At 35.6% G+C, this 24,505-nt stretch overlaps 1 protein-coding gene across 7 annotated transcripts in view; it reads right to left on the bottom strand.

Moving 5' to 3' along the window:
* PALLD (palladin, cytoskeletal associated protein) overlaps positions 1-24,505 on the bottom strand; it is a 189,541-nt gene that overhangs the window by 142,423 nt on the left and 22,613 nt on the right. Inside the window, exon 1 of one of the 7 annotated variants that reach the window (XM_064417662.1) lies at positions 4,833-5,270. The exons of the other annotated variants lie outside the window; for them this stretch is intronic. The gene's annotated coding sequence lies outside the window, so the exon portion shown is untranslated. Of the gene's footprint in view, positions 1-4,832; positions 5,271-24,505 lie in introns of those variants that run through there. 7 annotated transcript variants of the gene reach the window in all.

Below are 24,505 nucleotides of genomic sequence, written 5' to 3'. Positions count from 1 at the left end.
ATGTAAGTAGTCACAGTTTAGGGAGAATGACAACTTTCAATCTAGTAACAGATGAATAACTGTATATGTACATACCCTACAAAAGCTGGCCTAAAGATGCTTCACAGAACAGGATATTCTGGAATATATATGAAGACACAGGAATATTCCTACCTATACAACACAACAGAATCTTGTCACCTTTGCTTCACTTAATCTGTAAAGCACTGAGTGGCTCTGAAATTTATCAAGGGCTTCATGCACAAGATACATCTTTTAAGACTGGGCATTTTAAAGGCCATGCTTTCTTGTGTATTTGTAGAAAGACTGTACTGGTCTATCCATAGTACAATTAGGATTGTGGAGTATAAAACCAAATCCAGTTGACTCTGGATTTAATTTTATTCTGGATTCAGTATTTTATATGCATTAACTCAGTAAAACTGAATACCGACACAACACATCAACATACCATGGACAGGAATGTCAAGACCCTGTAGTATGTATTTTGACGTCTGATTAATTCTCACAGCAGTTACTCAGAAATAATAATAGCTTTCCCACCTGCATTATGCACTTCAAAGTTACAAAAATCAGCAATTTACATTGTCATTTATGTGAGGCAGAAATTAACTAACAGTGATTCATGACCTCTGGTTAATGTTTGGGTTTTTTTGTTTTGTTTTGTTTTGGTTTTTTTTTTTTTTTGGTTTTTTTTGTTTGTTTGGGGTTTTTTTTGTTTTTTCCGTTTTTATCCTTTTTTAAAGTTAAGAACAAAGTTCATGTGTGGTCTGTAAATTTGAGAGAGATGTAACATTAAGCAACAAACTAGTTGAAAAGGGATGTACACAGCTACACAGCTGCATGACTGATCTGTTCTTCTTTTTTCCCATTCTCCCCTAGCTAAATTTATCATCCCAATCCTTAAAGACAGCAAAAAGCTCATAACTATTGTTTATTGGGTTTCCTGTTGTAGAATACGACTCTTGTATTATTTCTAGATAAATTATGGTGAGTTAGTGTAAGAATTGCCTTTTATCATTACTTTATCTTCCAAACAGACGCAAGAACAAAGAGTGATTATTCAATGCTGTAACTTCTGATTTGCGTTCTATGTTTGAAACATCTTGGAATTTTTTTACTAATTTCAAAAGTATCCATATAAAATAACATTCATAGTCTAATATTTATTTGGGTGAAAGTTTTACATCAAAGCTATGCACCAGTTTATGGGACAAATATTATAATTGAAAAGAAAGAAGTGAGAGCACTGAGGGAAGAAATAAATTTTCAAAATAAATAATATACATTAAAAGAATATAGATTATTACAATTTCATTCTTCATAGTAGGGATATACTGTATGTAAATAGTCACAACAATTTAAAGAGAGTTTAGTTATATAAACTTTTCAGTCCTCCTAAGAGCAGCACAAAATGCTGAGAGTAAGCAATTAAATTGTATGCAATAAAAAAGGTCTTTCTTTTTTACTTTGGGTATCTTCCATAATATATTTGGAGTGGAACATATTTACTGTGATTTTTGACAGGGAGATCTTCCCTATCTCTATCCTTCTCACTCTCAAATCAGGTCACCAATTAGCCTGCAGTGTCCAAAAGAATTCCTGATATACATTTGCTTTCTTTTAAGAGAAGCATGTTTTCATCCCCTGCAAAATATTCAAAAAAGCTATTTTTCATTTATTCAAAGAAACATTAAAAACTATTTGTTTTAACCCTGACCTTACCATTAAATGCTATGACCCAAACTCTCAGCCTCTAGGCAATTTAAAAAAAATAAATCGTTTGAGTACATCCAGCCAATGATTTCCATGTTAAAAGAAAAGTCTAAGTTGGAGCCATGTGGTCTCAATCAGGCAGTAAAAACTCTGTATTTTCTTAAATGCACAACTGCAGTATGCCCATAACCTCTCTTTTAAATCATCTTAACCAGATCTGAATCACGCTCACCACAAATGATTCGGTGGCCCTGGAATGTGCTGGGGTAGACAGAGTTGCTCTGCAATGAACATTGAGATATTTCCCACTTTCCTAGTGTTAAGAGAATAGTCTGAAGAAAAAAAACCACCAAACCAATTCTAAAAGGTTAAAGCCAAGTCAAAAAGTGACATCATAGTTCAATCATTCAAGAAAAAAATGCATCTACTGCCTAATAAATCAGTGTTGTGTGCCACAAAGCACAGGGAGCCAAAGAACAGCTTTTCTTGCTGAGACAGGGATACCACAAGCAGCTGGCAGATGCATATGTAATTGTATTCACAGAGAGCCACTAAATCCATTAAGCTAGCCAGAGTAGGAGAAGCTGATCAATTAAAAAAGCAGAATATACACCATTTCAGCAACAATTTCTGCAGCCTCCTACACCATATTACAGTATTTCTCACCATAGGCCACTACAATTTTTTGCAGTTTAGTATATACATATATGACACTTTCTTAAAAGCTTATAGGTGGATCACTTAGGATCAAAAACCATTTTGAGGTATCTGCATTATCTGAATGTATGCTGCTAGCCTTCTTCACCAGTCTCCTTAAACAAATAGAAAGGACAGGCACAAAACCACCTTAGCTTCCTCAGCACATCTCAGAAGGAGTTCCAAAATATTACTTACATCTAAAGTTATAACAGAGGAAAGGGAATGTAGGTCCTTGGAGGCTCCTAAAAGTCACATTTAAACAGCAAATGAGCAAGCTTTGCTTAAATAACTGTAAGATTCTTAAATGCCATTTCCTCTTTAAAACTGTGTCTGGAGCCTGAAAGATTTCTTTCAGTCTTAATCACCTCAAAAAACAATTTAAACATGTGGTCAAAGCGATGTGCATTTAAAACAGGAATAGACCAGAGCCAAGACATTTGGATCCAGTTATTAACCTTCTTATACTTCATGGATGTAGGAATCCAGGGATTTTGGTACAGGCCCATCTCTGAACTCAACACTCATTGCCAAACCTCACAGTCAATAGAAAATATGCTTTAACATATCAAAGCAGGAAAAACAGCATAAAGATGTCAGATTTTTCCACCACATCAATGAGAAAAAATGTCATTATAGCACCCATGTAAATTGTGAAACTGAAAGCAGCTGCTGAGGCAACCTGACATGGTGCCATTTACAGAGGGGGGTCCAACTGAGGAAAACAATATTCCATTTTTAGCTCTGAAAAACAATCTTTGCTAGTTTTAGTGTGTAATTCCCATTCAGTGAATAACTTGCCATAAACAGAGCTAGTAACTACTATAGAAAGAAATGCCTTAGTACTTGGCAAGCAAAGTGTACTAAACATCCCCAACATCCTAAGTAATTGCACACTGTGCTGCTGAGCACTGTTTCACAGTCAATCCATAGAAACATAATTTAGCAGATAATTTTTAACAATTAACACACCTGAGTATTCTCCCAAATGAAGGGTGAAATTTAGAATGACAAAGCTTTGGTTTTGAATTTCTAAATTAGAAAAAACAAACACACAGACCTCAAACAAACAGTTAATTGACTGTGACTGCTACACTTGCACAATCACATATTTGCCCATTCAGCATATTTTTCATGTGAATAGGTTCACCTTCACAAATACTTGATCACCAGCATTTAATAATCAGATAGAGGCAAGGGAACTCTCACTTTGTCAACAAAAAATATTTGAATAACTACTTGAAGTAACTGATGGAGCCAGAGTTAAGGCAAAGGAAAGGAATTTTTTTCCCCTTTTAAGATCTATTGTCCCAGTAAGGTTTCTTTGGACTTTTTGCTTTAAAAGTAAGTAAGTACATTCAGTCACCTGGTCTTTCCCCCTTTGTCAAATTTATTATACAGTTGACTTTCTGGACTTCAAGCGTTTCTTATTTATCACTTTATTAAGATAACCTACAGAGCAAGACATAATAGCATGCTGATAGCAGGGCTTATCAGTACTTTTAAAACAAATGGGTCCCTGCAGTGAACTTCCTTTGACAGCTAGATGGCATTTCTGAAAGCAATGCATTTGGATTAACCTGCCTCTGTTCTGGCCATTATAAAACTTTTCCTAAAGACAATACTGAGATAAAAAAAGTCTTTGTAACAAAGCAAACCATTTTCCTAGTAAACTTATAAGGCAGCAGTCTTAACTTTGAAAAAGCAAGAACAGCTAAATCATTTTGCATGTTGGAAGAAAGCAGTTTCTTTCAGGAGGACTCCTGTCCTCTCAGTCTCATTTAGTCAAGCCTGCACTCTTTTTACACTGTACATTAGCCTTCACTTGCATGCTCTAGAACAGTAGACTCTCAAAGCTTTTTGTTTTTAAAAAGATTCACTTTGCTCCTAATAGCGGTGAAAGGAAGGGGGAGGGGATGCACTCTGAATGAATGCCAGTCATTTAAAACAAACTTATTTTGGGTGCCTATAGACTAGTCCTGGGATGCATATCATCCCTTTACCCTCCCCGTCCTCCTGAACAATAGTTCTACTCATATCCTCTGTGATGGAACACCTTTACTTCCCAGGTTCAGCTCTTGCACTTAAAACAAATTAGTTACTCTGCCAGTTAAAGTTACTCTGTACTACACATGGCTCAAAACAAACCAGGCTTGCAGAAAACCTAATAATAAAGCCATTTTGGAAAGCTTTCCAAAATTGTACAGACACTTAAGAATTTTGCTAAAATAGATACATTCTTATAAAACTTCTTGGAAAGGGAAAAATAGGAACATTTTACGGCAAGGCACTGTTCCAAGACCACTATTACAGCACACACTGTGTGATCCACTCGTACTTTCCCCCCCTCCCCTATAGTAGTAAGCTAAAGCACCTTATAGTTTCCTGCACCTTTATACACATTTAAGGCTGACACTTACCGTAGTGGCACAGAGGAACCCCACCCCCACAAAGAGGCTGAGAGCTGATGGTCTCTGGATCCTTGATTTCTTGACTAGCCCCAGCTCTTAGCTTTGCTGCTCTAAATTCATTCTAGTCCGCAGCGGAGCACAGAAAAATTTAATAGACAGCTGAGCTGCCAAATTCCAACCACCACGAGCGGCAATGAAGACGTTCTCCCTAGTTCTGACTGAGTCCAAAGAACAAAGCCTGCTGGCAATGAGGAAGCGGAGTTTAAGTCGTCTGGCTCCAGTCCAACTGTTGCTCTTGCTGCTGCTGCAGAGTACGTGAGAGTGTTTGCATGAGCTTGTAACGCGTGTAAGAGATGGGGGCTGGGGGAAAAGAGGGTGTGTGTAAGGGGAGGAATGCTAGTCATATCCAAAAATAACACGAAGGAAGTCAAGTAGTGGTCCGTCTCCCCTCATTCTCTCTCCTTATCGCATGTACTGAGAGTGTCGCTACCCTATGATTCTGATCTCAAGAGTAGGTAGAGAAAAAATTCCATTGTGACTTGCAGCTCATATGATTGCGCTTTTAAATTGTAACTGGGGAGCTGTACACTTACGAGAACACGTCACGAAATGCATGATTTAGTAACAATCTACTTGATGATACTGCAGCCAGAGTGCATTTCACACTGTGTGCATTTGTTTGCAAACTGGAGAGAAAACACAGAAACTACTAATGTAGTTTATTACACACCAGAAAAAGCAGTGTCACGTTTGCCTGTCCAGAAGTTCCTAAATTCCAGTCCTAGGTATTTCCAGTACGTTGGTGTGGATTTTCAAAACAGCAAATGTTGCAAATTTACAGTATAATGCAGAAACAGAGATATAAAAATCTTTATATAGTTTAAATTTTCCGTTTTTTTACAATCATTAAAAAAATCCACATACAGAAGAGTATTGTGAAAAATAAAATCAACACCTATGAGACAACACAAACAAGAAAACCTCACCTAAAAAAAAACCAAACAAACAACCTTCCTGAATAATCAGAAAGTTATAATGTAATTATTGTGACTTTTCTTGTTCTGTTAAAACCCTTAGAATACTGATTTCAATAATTGTGGGCTTTCCAAAATCTTAAAAATAGTCATTAACAAATGAAGAACAAATTTAAGGAAAAATACTAATAATTCATCAATCACATAATCTTCTGAGTTGGAAGAGATCCATAAGGATCATCAAGTCCAACTCTGAAGTGAATGGCCCATGGAGGGAATGAACCTACAATCTTGCATCATTAGCACCATGCTCTGATCAACTGAGCTCATCACACAATAGCCCCAATATTATTTTAGCACTTGTATTTAACCTGCTTTATGTCAAATCCACTTGAGGACTGCTAAAACTCTTTATAAACTCAGGAAGAGCCTCTATGATTAGTTAACATTTCTGAAGAATCTTTACTCAGTCTAGGTAGGACTTGAGTCTTAAGGAACTCCCTTCAAAATATTGTAAGATAACACAATGCAAGTCATACTTTTATTGTGATACTGTCTGTGATGTGTTTAATTAAGTTTTAATTTAACCATTACAATATAAAGAAAGTTCAAAGCAATTTTGGGTTTAATTTAATCTCATGCAGATTAATTTAGCCCATGATTCTGAGTTGTTTGATGTAGCACTGGGTATTTAGGAAAAACCAAACTAGTAAATTTCAACGATGAATGGTGACTTTCACAATAGAAGTAACAGTGGTAAAGAAGCAGAAACTAGATTAGAAAACAGACTCCAGTGTGCTGGTTTCAACAATGATGGCATAAACCAGCCACCTGTTTACACAAGGCTTTGTTCCTCAATATGGGAGACAGTGTAGCTCAGACATAGTGATTTCCATATCCAAGGTCAGTACTTGTGGACCTACCCCTGTTTTATCCTTTAGTAAAAATAATGAAGCTTTGGATAGGAGCTTAGGTTTTGCAGAACAGATATAATACATTTCCCCTCATTCCCATTACATGAAAGAAATGACAGTTCTTTTCCAAAGCTACTTGCAGAAAAATTTTTATGATAAATTTTAAAACTACAAATACATTTTATGTTGAAGGTAAATCTCAGAAGCCTATAGAAACCATCTGGAATGTAGAGAAGTTATGATGATTTAAGTTTGCCTTCCTGCATATTCCCTAGAGACTGAATTTCAATATATTAGAAGGCCATAAAAGTTACAGTAAATCCAAGTTCTGTATCAGGAAGTTTAGTCCTACTGTGTGATGTACTTTCCTGTGTGTACTTGGTAGCATTACAAAGCTTGGCTTCCTTTGTTGTCTTGAAGTTTGCCAGCTGAAATTTAACCTGACAAATTTCACACATAAGGAAAGATCAAGAACAGATAAGATTACCTGAGGGCTTTTAGTCTACACCTAATTCTATCTTGAACATCAGCTGCATTGAATTTGCTGAACTGACTAATTACAGTTCTAACTTGAAAAACACTCTTCAAGTGGACAACAACAAATCTACATTTAGTTAGCTATGTGATCCAGACTCCACACAAGAGAGGTTAGTCCAAAACCCAGTATTAGTCCAGACATTTGAATCTGTTTTGCTATTACAGAAAAGCACAGGCCTGAAAGAATACAAATTCAGCAAAATTATGCAACATAAAGACAAAAAAAGCAAGCAAACAAAAGAACAATGGGGAGCTGTCACCTTCTTTTCCTCTGTCTGTTATCATAACCAAACTCAAAGCTGTTCTTGTTACATGCAGCAATGAGACACTTTGTGTTAGAAATGCTTTGACTGGTATGATATAGCCACCACAAATTGACTGGTGCTCAGACTAGATGGTTACAGTAATTTTTGAAGCATTAAATAAATGCATCTAAATTATAATCAGCAAAAAAGAACAGATTTTAAAAAGTCTTTAAGTGTGATCACCATGTTCTAACAAAAGTATGAATTGAATGTTGGCAACAGCATCAAGATTTTCTCACATTACAGTATGGGAAGACCAATTCAGAAAGGTAATGGCAGACCCTCCTGGACTATTTGCATAAAGAAGCCATCATATGTTAATTTTTTGGTCTCCCAGGAATAACAGTATAATAAAATAGTAGCCATATATCTAGAGGAAAGAACATTTTACTCTCTTTTTCTGAGCACTTACTAGACACATACTCTGGTAACTAGGACAGTTTAACACCTTCAGTGTCATATATTCTGTACACACAAATAAATGTGTTTCCAATACAGCCTATGTAAATTTGGTATTCGACAGTAAAGGTGACAGACACTGTTTGGATGTAGGGAGCACCTGCAAGACAAGGGCTATAATCTAAGAAAAGAGACAAGAGTGGTGAAAAATGCAGAAAAGATAGAAGACTGAGGTCAGACAATCTGTATTTTCCTAAATCAAACATTTTCCTTTCAGTATCTACATACCTAAATTGTTTAAATAATGACTCAGGCTGAATTTATCTTTGATCATAAAATATTTAAAGGTTTTGCCTTTTTTATCCATACATCCTTTTCATGGTTTCTGTGGTTACTGACCCAAAGCCTGCTTTTTCATCATCTCCTTTGCTCTCTGTTCTCCTCCTAAACACTTGTGTTCTTTTAAGAAGTGAAAAGTGGTTTGTGGCAGACGTTTATGGAGGAACTTTTATTCTGTAAAGATAATGTGTGAAGTATTTGCATGTTCTGTAATTATTTAATCCTGAAATTTCATTCTCCAAAACTAAAAAGACCTAAAGAGCAATTAGGCTTTTTTATTCCGCATTTATTTTTAAAGTATTTTTTGCCTGAGAGGTATAACTTAAGTTAGTTTTTATTCCAGGTAAATATAACTACCCTCTTTCCCCATTTTTTTTTTTCAATAAACTTTTACAGATAATATGATTTGAATCAGAGGGGAAAAAAATTCATTGTGTTTGCTTTGCATGAATATTTTCTTATTTTAAGGACAAAGAACTATACATAATTCTGTCTTTGGTTGTCCAGTGTTTCTATTTATTGTTAATTTGCTTATAAGCCACAGAGATGGAGAAGAACAAGGTATTAGAAGCAGCTGTATAAGCTATGTATAAAAAAGGGATGTATTCAGATATCTCAGAATAGGTTTATTAAAGAGATTTCTTCCACACAATCCAAGGCCAGAATTAACACCACACTTAAACGGGAGTTTTAAAGAAATCACAATATTTTTAACTATTAAAACAAATGGTACCTATAAACAAAATGCTCTCCGACTTCATAACTATATCACACTAACAGTACATGAGCAGACAAGCTCGGTTTTCCAAATGCTCTATAGTTGCAACATAAACTGAGAGAAACATATTTGCTACAATTACACAAATAAAACCATCCTCATCTGTACTTAGGCCTGAATATTAGTCAAGTAGCATGACTGATATTTCAGAGCAAGAGAAGAATGTAGGAATCTGCCATTTAAGTGACAACAGGAATTTCCCAAAGATCAAAATGCCCATGCACTGTTTTATTAACCATTAATGATTTCTCTCCAAATCAGAAGCTATATCTGATTTAAATGGAAAATCATTTACATTTAAGGGAGATATATGCAGGCATCCCAAGCCCAAATAAGTCAAATGGCTGAAGTATTTGTTCCCAGAACCATCTACTTATTCCTTGTTTATGGAATCCATTGTAATCTCAGGATAAGTATATAATAATTAGCCCTGAAAGAGATTAATTTTTAATTGTTTAGTGATTAAATAAAAGCACTTTAAAAGTATGCATGGACTAGGTTAATGATAGGGTGGAGATGAGGGAACCAAACATTTCCAAAACTCAACTCATCTACTTGTTTAATAAATTCACTGTCCATATGATTAACAGAATTCAAGTATTGAGATTATTGCTCATATTCTTTTTATGAATTATTCTTTTAATTGCTAACTAGTGTGAGACTCTTATGCCTTCTCTGGTGCTTCTATTTATCTGCAGTTTTAGTTCACCTTCATTGTCATGTTGAGAGAAAATACAAACCTAGAGTCTGGAAATTGGTAATGATTCTCCATTATATTCTGTCAGAAAATAAAAAACTCAACTACATATTTCTGGTAAGGGAACATATCCTCAGTTAGAACAGAAGATTTTTACAAATAAGTGAATACCTCAAATGATGTTAAAGAAAATTACATTCCTCCTTTCATAAGAAATTATAATTCCAGCATAAAAGTAGAAGAAAGTGTGAGCTTTGGTTGTAAAAAATAAAGAGCTACACATAAAAATTGTTTCTAATCTTACAATATAATTTGCAGTGTGAATGCTCCCTAGTTCTGCCCTTACTCCATTCCTTTTTCCACCCTTCATTTTATTTTCTGCCATTATCTGCTACTATTTACTAATGAAAATCTAAGAAGAATAAGAGAAAAAGATATTGCTTGAACAGAGTGTAGAAAATCCATGGTCACATTACTAAAGAAACTGGAACCACAGGCATGTCACAGCCTTTCTTTCCAGGCTGACAAGGCAAATGGTTGGGACAACTGACCGGACACCAAGAAACATCAATGCAACTCTTGTGTTCTGTGGAAGCTGAGCAACTGCTATAATTTCTTAAAATTAGGCTTCCAACATTACCAGTACATCCTTCTCTATGCAAACTGATGTCAGCAGATAATGCTGCTGCCACCTGACCACCAAATCCATTTTAGTTAAGAAACAAGGAAGCAAAGTAAGAAGAAGCTCATAAAAATTTCTTTGAGTTTGAACTAAGAGAAAGTAGTTTTCCTTAAGGTAACAAAATTTTCACTAAATCCTCTACAATATACTCTTTTCCCCTTGTTCATTTGCAATTGTAAGAATCTTTGAAAAACACAGGCTGTGAAGGAGAACTATTTATATTAGTTCTTAGCATAGTTTCTGAGTTTATTTAATCTGTTTTTTGTTTGTTTGTTTTTAATACGAGCAATGCCAAAATCATTATCTTATGATCTAGTAACTGTCAGGAGTTAAATAATAAAATGTAGCAACGCAGCAAGAGGTTTGCGAGGACCAAACCCTTCCATCCACACCATATCTCATATTCTGGTGGGATTTTTTGTTTACTGGTTTGTTTTTAAAATCACAGTTATTTTCAAAAGAATAGGCATCATTTTATCCCATTCTAGTTGGTCCTTCAAAGAATACATTTCTGCAGCATCTATTAGTGAAAGCAACAGTAAATGAAACAATCCATCAACTGCTGCATTTCCATTTAAATAAAATTATATTTAACATTGAAAACAACAAGCATTTTGTAAAAAATAGAATTAAATAAAGTGTAGCTGAAGCAGGAAAGGAACCCCCCTATTTTTTCTTGTGTCCTGGAGGTTCAGTTCTTGAACTGTGATCAAGGCTTTAACTGACAGCAAGGCATCTGCCATCCTCTGAAAGTCACATAACACCTATTAAAAAATAAGTTGCATTATTCACCATAAACCCATTCAAAATTATAACCATCCTGCCCCTCTCACCATAAAAGAATAAATCATTCTACTATCAGCAAATAGCATGTTGAGAACCAGCAACCAGAAAGCTTTCAAATACAAAGAACAACCTCCTTTTAAAACACAGTGATTAGCTTAAGCCAAATGAAAAATGCTGCATTTTTCCAAGATATGTTTACTAAGCAGTAGAAGCATTTAACAGATTTGATGGTTAGCCAGCACTTATAAATTGCCATAAAGAAAGCAGATAAATTGAAGGGAAAAAACCCCTTTATTGGGTACTGATGTTAAATTTAATCAATACTTGTAGAGTTTTATAGCCAGAATACCACAACTTAGATTTCAAAAACCCAATGATTCTTGGGATTACTTTTAACAGAAAACATAAATTGTTTGTACAAATGCTTTTTGTTAGACAGGAGTAGAATCTAAGTAAGCCAAAAATCCATATCCAACTGCTATAGTAAGAGCAGTATTCATTTCTACTTCCATAGAAAGAGAACTATCACTACTGGTCTTTTAAAAGCAAGTTACAAAGGTAGCCACAATTTTTCCTTCTCACACTTTTGTGACATTATATTTCGACATATTATATTAAAAAGTTCTATTTCTCTTTAAGGTTAGAATATTTTCTATCAAAGAAACAAAAAACCAGAAATTGCATTTGGATATAGAGAATAAGAACTAGAAATAACTTAGGAATTAACATTTGGCACAAAGGAAGCATTGATATCAACAGAAAATGGAATTAAGAGTAAATTTAAATAGCATACTAAAAGTATACCTTATTCATAAAATATTTTAAAAATAAAATCTCATTCTTTGCATATTCACTTTGGAGTTGATGCATACTTTTTTAAAACAAACTATGTAATGTCTCAAAGGATGATTACAGAAAAGATATTTTGGCACAAACACTGAGGATTAGGTTAGGGTGGGGGGAGAACCTCCCAATAGATCACCTAGCAGAGACTGCTGAGGGGATCATAAGGGGGTCCCAGTTCATGCATCGCCTGGAACAGACTTCACTTGAACATCAATCAATACTTTTTATATAGATTCAAGCTTGCTTTGGCTGTTTGGATAGCTGTGGAGTGAAGGCTGAGTTTTACCAGGCTGCTTGCTTCACCTACTTCTGGTACAAATCCCCTTTCATGATTTGAAAAAATCTTAAAAATGCTATTCAGATGGATTAACCATGCGGCAGTAATACTTCAAAAGTAATTTGAGGTAAACCACATATTTCTATTCCTAAATTCAGAGGAAAATGAGTACAGGAAATTAACTCATAGGCAAATTGAAAAATAAAATTAAAACTCTCCAGAAAAATCACACTGAACACATGATGCTGTTTCCCTCCTAATGCATTGCTTAAACATTGAAGAAGAGGATTTTTGGTATATAAATGCTGAACTTGGATTTAATAGTGCTTCTAGCCAGTAGTAGCCAAAGTTGTACTCAAGATTCTTTTTGCCATTGTTAATTAACTTTAAAATTAAGGTTTTTCTGTAGCCCCTCAGTATGATGAGCAGTAACCAGTATCCAGAAATAAAAGCAGAGACTTGCATGGTAGAACCCTGTCACATTTCCCATCATTCTGCTATGCAGCTTCTGAGCTAATTGCACGGCAAACAGGATTTATGGTGAAAAATGGATACTTTATGCATACACTATCACAAATTTCTTAATCAGCAGATATCCTGCTGCTCTTCAGTGCAGTATCTGTGATCTTTGCATACCTTCAACAATAGCCTGACAAACTGGAGGGCAGACTGCCCAAGCATTTCTGGAAACACATTCTTTGAATTTCCCTCTTGCAGCATGGCCAGCTGCTCTACAGCAGCTGATGAACAAATGCAGAAAGCATCCACAAAGCATTCGAACAGTCCTGAACGCTCCTTGCTCTCTCACAGCTTCACTGTGCACAAAAGGGTTAAGCTAGGCTGAAAGAACTAATGAGTAATGCAGCTGGCAAGACTGTTCTCCTTCCCCTCTGACTGAAAAACTGGCTTTTGTTTCTGCCTTCACTGAATGAACTCATGCAGCAATACCTGTTGGCAAATCGAGGCTTGTTGTATTGTTAAGATACAGACAATGCTGCCAAGCCCTTGATGTCTTCACAGATCTTTGCTACACAGATTGCTGTGCCAGGGACTCATCAGATGATCAAGCCCACACAGTGCCAGAAGTAACATCCAATTGCTACATACCAGTCAGAGCTCTCAGGACACAGATCATCTCTTCTGTATATTCACAGGCTCCCCTCTGGATACCACTGAAAATGCCAAATTCTCATTTAAAATGAAAAGCATTTAATTTTATACATGTAGTGAATTAATGAAAAACTTCTAATTCCTTTTCCTTCTCTTTCCCCCTTACTATACCTAACATAGAGATCATTAATATTGATTTCTCACTACTTGTTGCAGTGATCCATGCATGTGGGGAATTGGAATAAATTTCCACTTACTTGCTTAGATATTTACACTATTACGAACACTGAGGGCCTTGACTTGGTGGAGGTAGAAAGATACTGCTATGCTCTAGCCTTACAAAGGAATTAAAGTTGTTAGGTAATAGTGCTCCATTTTCTATATGCAGTTTAACCACTTTCAAAATAGCCAAAAAAGCACATAAACCAAGTAAAATCTGTCTGTGCCACTGTGGCTCCATCAGCAGCTCTTCTGTTCCAAGGACAGCTGTCTCTAGGAGAACTCACATAGTAAGTGCCTTTCAAGAGAAGTGTCTTTGGAAAAGAATGCCTGGAAAACCTGGGCATTTCTAAATCTGTCAAGCAGGTAGCGTGCTGAACTGCATTCATTCTTCTAGTCTGGGGAGGAAGGGATGAGCCTGGCTGGTTCTAGATGGTTCACAGACAAGCACTTTATATTCCCTCTTATTTTACTACTTTTTGGAAGAGTAGCAAGCTGCTGAATGAGGAGAGTCAAGCAAATGTTGCTCCAAATACAAGTTGCTGGGGATATGAAGTAATATTCTAATATAAAGGGCAAGCAGGTCAATACACACAAGCATGAACAATATTTTTATTAAAATTGCTAATAAATATCTAAAAGAATTTATATTAAAATGCATGCATTTCAGAATGCAACACTGAATAAAAGTATGAGTAGTGACTTGTATAACTAAAGTACTGGACAAGACTATAAAGACTTTGAACTACTTAGAGCTCATTATATGATTCATGTAAAGCACCTCAGACTGCACAGTCTGAATTTTGCCAGCATTATATTATCTCTGTACTAAAATATTGAAGATCTCCCCTGTAAATACGCATTCAAAACCAAGAAACTTTTCTGGCTTCCTTTCCATGCCCATCAAATCTGAAAAGAGAGAAAAAAATCCAAAAACAGATGCCAGCCAATAGGTAAGATAAACAGTCCACATCCATTACTAAACTCATATCAAGAAGTCAGAGATTCAAGAACTTGCTTCTCTATAGCAAATTCCTGGTAGCAGCTCATAGTTAATGCTGCACTGCTTTTTAAAAGGAGACCAAGACTTTTCCTCTAGATATATGTATATATTTTTAAATTGCACATAAGATTGAAACATTTCTAAGAAATAAAAGTTATTTGCTTTCTCTTCATAGTGCTTAGCAGAAACAAAGCTTAAAAACTTTTTCTGCTGAGAATTTCAGCTTTTTCCCTTTTGAAATCCTGCCTTTTGCTACCAGAAAAAAAAAACAACAAAAAACAACCAAACCAAACAAAAAACAAAAACAAAAACAAAAAAACCAACCAAAAAAACCCCCAAACACAACAAAAAACCCATTAGTTAAAACACAGAAGTGTATTTTCTGAAGTGTTCACTAGAGAAAACAATTTAATTGTTTAATTAGGATGCAGTTTACTTTTTTTAACAGCTATTTGTATTCTAGACAGAATTTGATTACATACACAGGAGCCTGAATGATTGACACAGACTGTGGGCACACACAAAACTATCTCCATCAGAAGAGATTACTTTTCTTTATATTTTGCACCCCTTGTGTAATGATTCTCATGCAAATGTTCTGGCTATCCTAGCTCAACATCACCACAAAGTATCTCCAGCACCATCGGCACCATTCCCTCGTCAAAGAAATGCAAAGATAAGCTACCCAAAGGTCAGATCCTTTTAGGCACGTAATTACAGGCAACATTAATTCAAAGTTAAGCAGGGAAATATTGAATTTTTTTTTCAGGTGACTCATTCTGAAAAGCTGCATTAGATCCCTGAAAGCATCAGCACACAACTGAAAGCAGGCAGTTTGAAGTTCCATTTGTTAACATAAGGTCACTTAAAATTCTTTTCAATAGACGGCAAATCTCAAAGGAAGAAGCAAAACAGAGAATATTACATTTTGGTTTAATGTTTGTTATTTTGTATCGAAACCAAGGTGGGGGGGTGGGGGGGAACACCTTTAGACATCCAAAAGTCAAGACAATTTTGTGTGTTCGCACAGGATGGGGGAAATCTCCGGACAATACACTAGAGTGCAGTAGAGAGGCGTCTGAGGGAGCGTCTGTCCTGCTGCTGACAAGGACAGCGTGGAATGAAGATACCCTTCGAGTACTTTAATCTGGCAAAAAAGGTATCAAGAAGTTTCCGAAAGTCAAGTCAAGTGAAATTTAAAAAGGGGATTAGGTATAAACAACAGTACGCCTACAGATATATTACACAGAACACAAAATCCAGCCTGTAGGAGCATAAGCAGTCTGCAGAGGGCTGACAATCTTTCTGCCAAAGACATCCTTTTAAAAGTATCCAAGATGAGACGTCCTGCAATTGACTAAAAAAATATAATCAGACATTTCCAATTTTTCAGTTAAAGTTTTGCATGCCACATTTAGTAATGAATACAAACTAACACACAGGAGGATAAAACCAAGAATTGAGCTACACTTGAAGTATACCTGCTTGCAGCTTTCCTTTCTAAGAATGTGTATTTACATAACATTACCTAATGGCAGTGATAATGCTGGAGACTGGACTATCAGTTTTCAGTTATCACCAGAGAGGGCAGGCTGATACCACACCAGCTAGAAGGAGAGTCACGTGAAATGTGACATTACATAATTCTTCCCCCCAATAAAAGGTGATGGAACCCATATCTATTAATTATTATATTGTACAAGTTTCAGTTTAGCATGTGGACTAAACACCAACAGCTTCCTAGCTTCCTCCAGCATCCTTGAAGTGCTCCTTAAAATGGGTGCTGTAATGTTTAAGAAAGAATAGCAATCTGAGGCTTGCTATTGTCAATTTGTAGTCAACCACAGATGTGGCCATTGAGAAAGATTTGGCTAACAAATTATTTAGCTCTAAATCGGAATGCTATATGCATCTGCATCTGCTGTTCTTACATCAAAAATGCTAATTTGTCCCCAGTGTAAACACTCTTCATAAAATGAGATTCTAAGATATCACCTTCAAGTGTTTGGAGCACTGAGCATTCAGAAAATTCTATAGCATTTGCCCTCCCTGGTTGCAGTGGTGTGTAACATGAAGTTGGTGGTACAGTCAGATGTTTGAGGTTTTTCCTTTACTGCAAGACCATTCCTGCAGAACAAAGTGCATAAAATTAACACTTTTTTTTAAGCTTTCTATTTTTCATGAGATGAAATTTTAGTATGATTTTCTCAGTTGTGCATATCTAAAATTAAATGCTTCCCTCATAATTTTTAGGTAGATGTTAGAAAACTGGAATAACAAATCTCTATGCAAAACCTTATGGAAGATAAAATAGCATTTGCAGTGTCTCCGGGTAATTTGATTTTACCTACACAGTCATTCCCTTGTAGCTTTCATCCACTCTCGATTGAACATATACTCTCACACCCACATATTTACAAGAAGCAAAACATGTATTTAGTGGTCTGGCCAGGATCACTCTTATGCAATGTGGAAAACAAGGGATGCTGGCTATCAAGTTCTTGTGTTTTCTTGAAGTTTCTTCTTGATCAGCAGCATTTTTTTTTTTTTTGTTATGAAGTCTTTTGCTATAAGATTTCTTCTTTTTGGGGCTAACAGAAAAAGAAAAAGCACATACTACAACCTTGTTCCCATCCTTCTGTTGTCAAAATGCAGTCTTCCATTGACAAAATGCTAAATAACTATTGAGGTTTTTTGAGTTATGATAGAAATAACACAGCATTTCATATGATCAGCTGGGAATTACCTTCTTTACTATCATTTGAAGCCATACTTTTAACACTTATGCTGTTTCTTCTGGTGCTTATATACACATTTTTATTCATGCTTCATTCATTGTATTTTTCATTCAAAATTGTATATGAGTCTCTACAAAAGTTATTTCTGTACTGATAATACAAAGTCCCTACCACCTCTTACCCCGTGAGAAGATCCCAGTGCTACATTGCATAGGCCTTTGCCTAGTAGGATTGGTAAAAAACAAAAACAAAATTTGCTTTCAAAATCCTATGGGTAAAGTTACTGCTGACAGATAAGTTTCCCAACCAGTCTGTGCAGTATGTTTAGAAAACACTGCTAGCCTTCATTGCCAGGGCAGGATCAAGAATATAACAGATATCCCATGTGACAACTTAATGTACATAAAAGTACTTACCAGACCAAACTACATATATATCCATATGAAGAAGCACCCAGTTTACTATTAATACATAATGCAAAAGTAAGTAACTCCTGCCCATTTCCTGCTTACCAATTCAGTACTCTGCCTTACTCCCTGTACTCCTACAGAATGTGACATGGCCTTTCCTCCTTGATGGCTTTCTGAAGGCAGAACTTTTTAAACAATCCCTGAGGCCCAGGATTTCCAAAACTCTCTGGAAAAAAGGGATGTATTCACAGAGTGCATGTTGCTACTTTGGAAAAGCTAAATACAAAATAGGTAATATTCAGCAGAGGTTACTGATGTTGATTGCACCTCTTCCCAATGAATGCAGGCACTTCTAGGAATAAGATCATGGGAGCTCTCTAGCACCTGCTACTACTCTAATTTAGAGGGGATATCCAGGAGTAGTAACAGCTATCTGCCAATTTTCTTTCAAGCTCAAAAACTGCTTCCCTTGCATTTTCAAATATGGCAGTGTGATATATGCTCATATCATCAAAATGCCCACAACTCTGAAAGACAAATTGAACTCAAGTATGCTGAGCTTATTTACTGCAATTAGTTTGGATGAATTAGCTTATAAAATATAAACATTTAAACTGAGATGCTATCGCAAACCATACAAATAGTTGTAGTCAGAAAGTGAAAAAAAAAGAAAAAACCGAAGACCTAACCGCTTACTATGGAATTTTCATGTTGTACATCTTTCCCAAGATTGAAATTGTTAGTAGTCTAGTAGTCTAGGGTAGATATTACTTTATAATAGATAACTACCTATTAAAAAGCAGAATCAACTCTTCATGCTGAAGTTCTGTAAGCCCTATCTATGCCTTTGGAGCTCAGAAAAAAGCAGATAAGAATGTTTTGCCAAAAAAAAAAAAAAAACAAAAACAAAAAAAAAAAACCCACAAAACACCAAAAAAAGGAAAGAAAGAAGTCTTTAGGTGAAATATTTAGGTATGCAATCACACTTTCCTTTTTTAGTTGCAGTAGCACTCAAGCTTTTTACAGCTATGAAGCTAAAATGGTTCCCAACAAGTCAAAAATCTAAGTTCCTAATACATCCAAACCCAGAGGTAAACAATTAATACCTTAAAAGAAATATTGTGGAAGTTAGTTATTAAGATCTTTAATCTAGGAACATTCCATGATCAAATTCCTTTCTTCTTTTGTAACATTCAGGCTTAATAAAAACAGAAGTTTGTCTACCTTTTAATCTTATTTTATCACTCTGCTGGTATGCTACTCTGTCATCAAGATGTGGAAATCAGAGACTACAAATGTTAATTAAAATAACACAATTCAGTTTGGATCCAAAGGAAGCCATATAATTCAGGGCATGAATTTCTCTAAGTGTTCTATGGGAAGGTCAAGATCAAACATGTATAAATGCAATATATAATGACATCATTTTGGTGTTGCCATAGTGAAGAGGGGAAGAATTACTGCTGTAAGATGACAGACATTTCATATGAAAGGAAGCTCTTGCTATCTTGCTACCACACAGAATAAATGTATTTTGTGTCCTAATCTGAGATATTTCAAACAAAATTTTCTTACAGAGACCATATTTATGCAATTCTGGTACAAGTAACCAGCAGTATGATGATCCTTACAGGGTTGAGTTCCTGCAGGAAAGAACCTGAAAACAAAATGCTTTGTGACCAGTGCTTTTATTCTACCTGCAAGGAAGCTCACTGATTTCTTTTCTACATATTCTTAATTTTCATAGTCTTTAAACACTCATTTTACTCCTTTGTCTCCGCAAAGCCGAGATCCTGGGGAAACTTATGATAGAGAATTAATGTCTAATGATGGAATTGGTATAAATAGCAAGCATAAATGTCAGAAAAAACACCCTAAATTTTATGCCAGTTTTGTTTTCTCTAAAAGCATCCAAAAATGCTTCAGTCTATGATCTTCTCTTACACAGAACACATAATATTGCTGGCAAGCCCTTCAACAAAAAGTCTTCTGGATAGGGTAAACACTAATTCACTTTAAATTCAGGAATAGAACCAACAGAGGCAGAAACCATAAAGACAAAACTTCAGAGAAGTATTCAAGGCAAGAGATTTAACTAAAATCAGTGTATTCCTATGCATAGAAACATTTTCTACCCAAAGATCTGTTTAATATTCTTTGTCAGCAGTACAGCATAGACATTGGAGTTTTAGACTTTTAGATCCCAACCAATTTTAAATTTAACTATGCCACTCATGTTTAAGGACAGAGAAGAAACCACTATATCTCTGAGCTTTCTGGTTTTCAGATGAAGTTGACTGATCCTTTTAAGTGACCTACTAAAATCACTAGGAAATCTGTACAATCAGCAGGAATCAGATCAAGGACATGCTCTATGTACAATGCATGAGTTTATGCATAAGAAATTATTTTGTATTAAAAATTTTCATAAACATTGATCTTTGTATGGACACTGCACGTTTAAACAACAAGTTCTTTCTGGCTTCAAGAAAAGAAATCTAATAGAATATACCTCCTCAGTACTGACTGAAATTGGTCCACAGAAGATAGCTTTTGAGAATATAATCCTGCTGGATTCATGTATGAAAAGTGGCAGGTTTTGTTTCATGAATTTGAAGTCAGACACCTACACTGAATGCTAAAAAATTTAAACTTCAAGTAACTCTTTAGATTCAAAATACCTCAGCTTAAAATTTGAGTTTAGAAGTGGGAAGAAACAGTAATTCTGTATTTTTTATTTTTTTGGACCTTTGTTTCTACTGTTGACATATACAGTCTAATTTCACCTCCCTCCTCAAGCCAGAAACAGTGTCTTTAAAACATGAAATAACCATATTTCTAAAAGAAAAATTAAACTAAAAGTAAAGGTAGCATTTTCCCTATTGGCCCCAAAGGGCTTAAAACCTAGATTCCTTACCACATATGCAAAAGGGTACAAGATATTATTCTTTATCCTATTCACTGGTGTAATATATACCCATTAAAACTTCTACTCAAAAAACTCAAAATACTAGATTTGAACTAAAATGGAGATGGAAGTTGTTATAATAGAAATTGTCTTTATATGGAAAACACCATTAAATGATAGACACCTATAAAAATCACCCATGCTAAATGTTTCACATACTTCCTGACTTATATAGTTCATCTCTTTGGATACATTAAGTATTTCCTTTATAAAAATTATATTCCATAGTAAGAAAATATAAAAGGAAAAAGAGGCAATATAGTATTTCACTGTTTATTCTTCTATCCAGAGTGAAGTAAGGGCATTTCAGCAACAAAATGAAGAATTTCCGAACAAAATGAAAGAGGCATTACTAGGTGGCACATGTTAAAATCTTATAAATAATACTAGTGAAAGGATTTATTTTTTTCTCAGTCACTGCCTGTTTATGAACAATAAAAAGCAGCTGAGTGCACTTCCACTAAGAGGCCCTAAGGACAACGAGGACTTGCAAACATTAAATACTGCACAGACGAACTCTTACTGAAATTAGGAATGTTAGCAAAATTATGTTTTTTTGGTAAATATTTGTAAGTCATTAACAACAGAAAATTAAAATTGCTTCCTACCTATAATCTTCATGAAGCAAGCCTCAGCACTTTGTAATACTTTCCTGTCATAGAAGTGCCAAGTATTTGAGATTTTCAGATGAGATCATACTCAACAATGTTCACATCCGTGAATTGGGGAGGGGGTTGTCAGGAGGAGGAATTGCAGCACAGTGCTATGGGCATGAGTAAAGCTGCCCCAGAGTGCCCCGCCTCTCACTGGCTGCTCTGGACCACTGGAACAATATTTGCTGGTTGCTATGTAGACAGAAGTCATTGCCAATTCATCCCATTAACAAGATTGAACCTGGTTCTGGTTGATAAGAATGGGTATTGTTTTAATAAAATGTGTTGATAAAATATTCCCCACAGGTAAAACTAGTCATTTTTTATGTGCTTGGAGAATGTTAAACTCATGCCTCGCAACCACACATTTAGCAGAAACTTTTATTTCCATACCATTGTTGTTGGCCTTTCTTTTTAGCATATTTGGAGGAATGATACCTTATGTTTTTTTCAAAATGCACATAGAATTTGTAGTGTATTTTAATATTTTCCAACCACAGGTTAAACAATCATTCTAAAATAATTTTACCATTTATTGGGTTTTTTTTAAAGTCAGCTGGAGCAGCTGTATATCTGACAAGCTGACTTTGTGCATCTCATGAGTAATGAATGACAGAGGGTTCTGAGCTTTAGGTGTTATATTTGGAAAGAAAAGGCATTGCATACAAGCCTAGTGCATTAAAAAGCATTTCTAAGAGGTTAAGCACTCAGATGCTAGGAAATGCCAAATAGCAAACACATACTCTGGAGAGAATCAGCTGAGCAGATAATGGTGTTTGGGAGGGGAAAGGATGGGACTGTTTGTTACCAGTTTTTTTCCAAACATATAGTACAGGATGGGCAAGAATAAAGATCTGAGAGACTGAAAGGAGCCTTTTCTCTCTCATTTTCCTTGACTTTATATATCCGTGCCTATTCCTATTCTATCTCCTTCAGAACCTTGATTTCATCAAACAACATTTGGACTTCTTTGCTAGATAATGTCTACCTACTTTTAAAACTATTATAAGTATTTGTTGTCCTTTTATTTCCCTCTACACGAACAATTCATAAGCAACTTCTTTTCAGAATTAACAATGATATAAAAAGTGTTATCACTGCTTAGCAAAGGGGATTGCAAAATTCAATATGAAATATTTAGGAGCTGGTTTATTCAGAGACGAAATAATGCAGCATGTACTTAGAGCAGAATTTCTATTTGTTTCAGTTGCAGCTGAAAACACTGACCTCATTACCGAGAAGTAATTCAGTATTCATTCAATAACTATGCATATTCATTCAATACCTAGTTTTCCAGTTCCAGCAACAAAAAAAAAGGATAAATTCCACAAAATTCCTTTCTTGATTTTACCCCTCTACCATACCTGCTGAATAAGATCATGCTGGAGGTGGGGGGGTGGCGGGGTGGCAGCAAATGTGGTTATATAACTATAAAATGTCATAATGTAGTGTATTGTTTGAGTGAAACTTGGTTTTCTACATTTTGAGTCATAAACTTTATAACTTCAACAATTATGTAGAACTGAAGGCAGTTTTATGCTTCTTGGAAAAAGCCAACAAGGTAAGTTCTATCATACAACACTACAAAAGGCATGATGAAATCACATCAGAATGTTTTGATCTACCATGAGAAATTCTTACTAAACAGCAAGTGAGAGTTGAATTCTTTGGTCCCAGCCATCCTGGTCCCATCCTTTATATGGCTATATCTTTTTGTATAGGCAGCCCTAAACCATGTACTTCACATTTTCTAGCACAGCCTCCTGACCTCTCATTCAGTTTTCTTTGTTTTCCATGTCCTTCCATTTATCCTTACTGGATTGCAATTCCAGCATTCTTAACCAGGTAGTCTGTCCTTCCCTCTTGCCCTGGTTTTCAAGAGCTTTTATCTGGTCAGTTCCCAGCTTGTTCACATCTCCTGACAGTGGCCTCTTGTCATCCAGAGCTGATCCTAAGAGCACCCTATACTCCTGGCCAAAGATTCTCTTCAAACTGTCCCAGTCTCTTTGGCCTAATGGAGAGCATAGAAATCCACCAGCTTGTAAAGGTTTATGCTTCTTGGATTGGGTTCTGAGATGAGCATAACAAGTACAATACATAATCTTTGCTTTAGGGCAAACTTCCTCTATCATGGAACTACATACAAATCCAGAACAAACTGCAGGTTGTAACTTGGCCAGCTCTGAGTGGATTTTCATAGGAGTGGCAAAAGGCACATCTCTAGCACAAAGGTTGCCCTGTATCAAATTTCAAAATATGCCCTAAAGAACTGGCAGGATAATATATATATATATTACTGGGAACCATTTTCTTTTAATTCAGGCAAACTAAACACCTAATTTTCTGCTCATTCCTCTCTTAAAAAGAAAAAAAACCTAAAAATCCCACACCCTTAGCAGTCACAAAATCCTTCCCAGAACCTTTTAATGGGTTGGGACTTTTGAAGTTAAGGGATAAGGAAGCTGTAATCAGCAACTCTTCAAAGGATAGAAATAATTAACGGAGGTGTGGATGCCCCCAAAGAAATAATTTATGATGTGATGTCATTACAGTATCTGGCATTATGAACCAGAATGCATGCAAAGCTACCAGGACTGATGCTTATTCTCCCATGTTACCCATCTTAGAACTCTTGCATAAGACTGATAAAGAAGAAGGAATCTCACATTCTCTCCAAGACACTTTCTGTTGCAACACCCATCCTACTCGAGCGAGAGAGAGAATCAGGCTGCCTTGATGGAATAGAATGTTTGTGTCTAAGTCTTAACTCCCTCTACTTCACCATGAAGTACATGAATATTGTGATTGTTCAATTATCCACTGAGACAAGAAATAATCACTATCACAATTCATATAGCAAATATCACAGGTAGTGACATTTCAAAAGTATTATAAAGTGGTGTGCTTTCTGAAACAGAACTTTTTTAGTACATAATAACATATTGTGGTAGCTTTGTCCCCAAAAGTAGAATAGTAGTCAACAATTTGCAACTGTCTTGAGCAAAACCCTATTTCACTGTTCAAATTTTAGCAGCATGAAGTTTTCT

Source organism: Passer domesticus, chromosome 4 (assembly GCF_036417665.1).
Source record: "Passer domesticus isolate bPasDom1 chromosome 4, bPasDom1.hap1, whole genome shotgun sequence".
NCBI lineage: Eukaryota > Metazoa > Chordata > Aves > Passeriformes > Passeridae > Passer > Passer domesticus.
The sequence above is the reverse complement of the archived record's forward strand: the minus strand, read 5'-3'. Positions and strand labels throughout refer to the sequence as shown.